The sequence below is a fragment of the Miscanthus floridulus genome, chromosome 9 (genome assembly GCF_019320115.1).
Source record: "Miscanthus floridulus cultivar M001 chromosome 9, ASM1932011v1, whole genome shotgun sequence".
In the NCBI taxonomy this organism is placed as follows: domain Eukaryota; kingdom Viridiplantae; phylum Streptophyta; class Magnoliopsida; order Poales; family Poaceae; genus Miscanthus; species Miscanthus floridulus.
This window is the reverse complement of record NC_089588.1, coordinates 140,467,903-140,472,953: the sequence shown is the minus strand read 5'-3', so window position 1 is coordinate 140,472,953 and position 5,051 is coordinate 140,467,903. Positions and strand designations below refer to the sequence as shown.

Here is a 5,051-nt window from a genome sequence, read left to right as displayed (position 1 = left end):
GGCGTCGACCCTCCAACCGCCGACGGCGCGATCCAGCCCCTTCCCCGACAGCCGGCGGTGGCACGGCCCAGCCACTTCCCCGACCGGCAGCGCACTTCTTCCCTTCGTGGTCCGGCGGCGGTGCTACTCGCCCCACTCCTCATTCACGGCGGCGGCGGCGGCGGTCGATCTGTGATTTTGTCCTTGCATAGAAAAAATTGTGATCTGTGATCTGTGATTTGTGATTTGTGGTGGCTAGAGGTAGAAGAAGGGTGTAGGCTATTGGATCTTAATCCTATGGTACAAAAAAAATCATGTATTCAAATTGCATAAAATACATGATTGTTCAGTAGACAGACTCATCTTTATAACATACCTCATAGATGAAAGAACTTTTAGCTTATATGTAAAGGGTACAATAATAATATAACTATTTACTATTTACTACTTAGCAATTTACTTGAAGGATTCAACGAGGACTCTCTGCTGCTGATCGATTTTGTTATGGGCCGAAATTTGCATCCGAGCAGGGGCCTAATCGGGTTATGCTCGGAGGAGACAAATTAAAGGGCCGGCCTGCTCAATGAATTCGGATCATCGGGATCGTCGGCTACGATTCCTTTCAAAGCAGTCGAGTCGTCCAAAGATCTTATAAAACGAACAGAAGCGATCGCAACGACCGAATCCCTCCACCAATCCAACCCCAAGGAACGAAGAAAGCCACGAAGTGCGCGGGCGGGCGGATGGGTGGCGGCGATGCGGATGCGGTCCGCCGCGTCGAGCGCGCCCGCTGCGAGGTGCGTCGATCAATCCCCAAGTGCCCGCCCCCCCTCGTTTCTCTTCCTTCTCGTGATGCCGGGCAGTCGACCATTGTTCCACCTAATGAACTCGCGCTACTGCTGCTAAATCGAAGCTTCGTAGGGCAAAAACAAAACAACAACAACAATAATGTACTACCAACTCGGATTTGTCAGTGCGATCGAAATCAACCTCGTTTTTTTTAAAGCACAGAATGTTCAAAGTTGTGAAGCTTCTTGTAGGGTTTCTTGTACAGGTGATGGTTACAACTGTGAATTCAACAAATTAGTTAAAGGTTCAAGCAAATGTGGACTGATTTTTTTTTTTTTGTGTGTGTGTGGAGACTGCATTACTTGCTCAGATTTAATTGAACCATATTAATTAATCTATTTGTTGAAACCAGTTCAATCGCCTCCACATCCAGCCGCAAGGGACGACTCAACAGGTGCGAGTTGCGCTATTGTTTAAAGTTTAATTAGTCCAAACAATTAGTTATTGTGGATTAGCTATATAAAATTAGTCTCCTCGCAAAAAAAAGCTATAAAATAATTTATACACCAGTCAAATATTTTTATCCTGCAAATATAGCTTTGCCTTTTTAAGCCTCCTTTATCTATGGACAGGATTATTTGGTTTACTGCTTTCTAACCTTATTCTTTTGTTTTCTTTGAATTAGTTCAATTCCTCTTTCATGGAGCCACAAGCTATTCCTCAACAGGTTTTTTTTTGTTGTTGTTGTAATAGTCTAGTGTCAGCAAATGTTGGTAACTACCACAAACTTTATTTCATAATAAACATTCTAATATTTCTAACTTGCAAATATAGTTTACGCTGCATAAAGGACTCTTGTCTTTAATTTGCCTTTACAGGATCTTTTTCCGTATGCATGCAGACTTAAAAGTTTAGTTTGTTGCTTGCTAACCATATTCATTTGTGTGCATCAGTTCAATTTCAATTCCCTTGTCTTCCAGCCACACACTACGACTCAACTGATGACACAAGAGGTATGACTTCTTTTTTTGTTGATTATTATTTGCTCTGTGCCTGCAATCTTCACGTATTGATATAAATATTGTGCGAACATTAATTTGTACCTCAGGCTACTCTGTTCGCTCGGCGTGTTTACGTTGGTGGCCTTCCTCCCTCTGCTAACGAACAGGTCCGTACTTTCTTTTTAACCTCAAACGGGGAAAAACATCTATGCATATACTGCCTAAGTAAACAAACTCAAACACTGTTCCGAATAATCTGCAACTGTTGGCTAAATTGGATTCCTTTCTGCAGAAAATTGGAGTATTCTTTAATCAAGTCATGGCTGTTATTGGAGGAAACACCGCTGGTCCCGGTGATGCTGTCTGTAGCGTCTGCATGAACCATGAACAAAGATTTGCTTTAGTGGAATTCAGACTGGCTGAGGAAGCAAGCAATGCAATGGCTCTGGATGGCATTTTGTTTGAAGGGGTGCCAGTGAAGGTTAGAAGGCCAACAGACTACAACCTTTCCCTGGCAGCAGGCTTGGGACCGAGTCAGCCAAGCCGCAAACTGAATCTTGCTGCAGTTGGACTAACAGCAGGATCAGACGGAGGAGGGTTAGAAGATCCTAACTGTATTTTTGTGGCTGGCCTTCCCTATTTGTACTCTGAAGCTCAAGTCCGGGAGTTGCTTGAATCCTTTGGGCCTCTTCGAGGGTTTGATCTTGTGAAAGATAGGGAAACTGGCAACTCAAAGGGCTATGCATTCTGTGTTTACTTGAACACCACTGTCACTGACATTGCTTGCGCTGCACTAAATGGTACCAAGATGGAAGACAAAACCCTTACTGTCAGAAGAGCAAACCAGAGTGCATCTCAGCCCAGACCAGAACTGCTAAGTATCCTATTGAAGGCCCAGCGACAGGTGCAAATGCAGGTATATATAGACCAGCTAGTTGATTGCCATACTAGACACCTTTATAGTTTATTCTCTATCGTGCCATTTACATTTTCGATGTGCCGTTGTTGTGTTCTGACACAGAAATATGTGCGTGCTTTGTGTACAGAAACTTGCCAATCCAGTTGGAGCGGCCCCTACAAAGGTGGTTTGCCTCGTCTAGGTGGTCAGTGCAGATGAATTGAAAGATGATGAAGCGTATGAGGACATCAAGGACGACATGAGGCAAGAAGCATGCAGATATGGTATATCATTTATACCCTTTTTCGGCTCTTCAATTCGGTTTCCGTCCTACATCGAACTTCTGCTTGTATTTAATTTATCTGCTATTTACATATATTTCCTAGGAATTCTTGCATGCAACTTTGTTATGTTTATGCACTAATCACAAGAAAAATTACCTTTTGATCAGGTAATCTGGTGAAAGTTGTGATCCCACGTCCTGGCCCCAGCGGACACCCGGTCACTGGAGTCGGAAAGGTGAGCCTCGTGTTGCACTGACTTCTAATGTTTGAATTTTGCAGATCTCTTTGTGTAATGGCAAATGATTTCTTATGCAAGTTTTTTCTGTTGCAGGTGTTCTTGGAATATGCAGACGTCTACAGTGCCACCAGAGCAAAGATGGCCTTGCATGGAAGGAAATTTGATGGGAAGCCAGTGGTGGCCAGCTACTATCCTGAGCTTAAGTTTGCCAATTTGGATTTCGATGGATAACTATTCGTAGCTTCTGGAAGGGAAAACACGATGACAATTATTCTTAAAATCCTTATGTGTATAAACGTACTGTTTTCATTGTCAATGTTTGTACTCTTACACTGGGATATACAGATCCAGAAGAGGTGGTAAATTTTGATGATGAGCACGGGTGCTTTGTGTTGAGAACCAAAAGTGACTAGAGGGCTTTGTAGTAATGTTCTTGGCAGTAAAACAATAACAAATAATATTTAGGATCGTCGCATTTGAAATCCGGAGGAAAAATAAGGAAAAAGACGGCGCCAAACTGGTCTGGCTGATTTCTCAATCGGCCATGCCGGTTCTCATGTGCTGCACCGCAGCGGCCCTAATAGCCTGGCCTAGCCGGTTTGGGACCTGACCAGACTGGTTTTTCCCTGTTCGAGTCCGAACCGATTACTTTCTAAAATGATTTTTGGATGTGTTTTGGCGTAGAAAACATAGAGATTATGATCTCGACTTGTCTCGTACTAAAATAAGACCACCCATCTGTCTATCTATATCTATATATATAGTATCTATAGAGCTAAAATTTCTCCCTATTTTTTTTTTTGTCTGGCCTCGCCTAACTACTGTCGTCACTCTTTTTCCGTTATCACTTGCTTAAGTAAGAGTTGCAAAAACCTTATATTGGTATTGCACCACTCATGTCATCTCCTCACATTACGCCGCATATCTTCTACTTTTTTTGAAATCAAAGCCGCAACAGTACACATCACACACACATATATTTAAGTTTGGTCAATCTCATGCCAATTTCCTTTATTGCACAAACTTCACATCCGGTCCTGTTTTAGTTTTTTTAGCTTTTTTTTTCTGTTTGGATTTTTTCCGAACAGTGCTCGTTGGCCAACGTGATAGCCTCGTGCGGCCTGTGCCTGTAGAGGGACTCGATGTAGACCGAAGCGAAAGCGCCGAAGCTAAAGTTGTCCATGCAGCCCGAGCCCGTCGGCCCGGCACGAGGCCTGTATTTTTGGCCTGGCCCAAGCACGACACGGCCCGGTGGCGACTGGGCCCGGGATGGCACGGCCCGGAGGAGCAGGCCGTGCCTGGGCCCTAACCCATGCACGTGGGCCAGCATGGCATGGCCTGCTCCTCAACGGGAGGCCCGGTGGTGCAGCGATTGCTCCGGTGTACTCGCACATCCTCGTCGCGGACTGCTGCCGAAGGTGTGTTCTCGATCACATTTGGTAATGTGGAGTAGATTTTGTGGATCTGTATTGTGATGACGGCAAAGGGGTGGAGATTTGTGTGGGGGATTTTGGGATGTAGCCAGGCGGCGGGGATCGATGGGGTAGGGGACTCTACTCGTAGCTCGGTCGTGCCGACGTGGGGAGCGAAGCGCGTGCTGCTGCGTCCTGCGGGGATGATGTGGGGAGCGAGCGAGGGCATCAGATGGGAGTCGACGATCCCGTTCGTGCCGATCCATGCCAAGCCCCATACTGCCCGGCCGCCCGCCTATACGGAGGTGGTGGCGGGATACAGGAGGACAGGCGCCGATGTAGATGATGCGGCACCTTCGTCCGCATCGATGACGCCTGCGCGTGTCGTGGGTGCCGTCGCTTCTTCGCGGCTGGAAAGACGCTTTGGCCCGTTTGTCGGTGTCAGTTCAA

General features: G+C 45.8%; 1 pseudogene; it reads left to right on the top strand.

Moving 5' to 3' along the window:
* The first annotated feature begins 722 nt into the window (after positions 1 to 722).
* LOC136483124 (splicing factor U2af large subunit B-like) lies at positions 723 to 3,420 on the top strand (annotated as a pseudogene).
* The last annotated feature ends 1,631 nt before the right edge of the window (positions 3,421 to 5,051 follow it).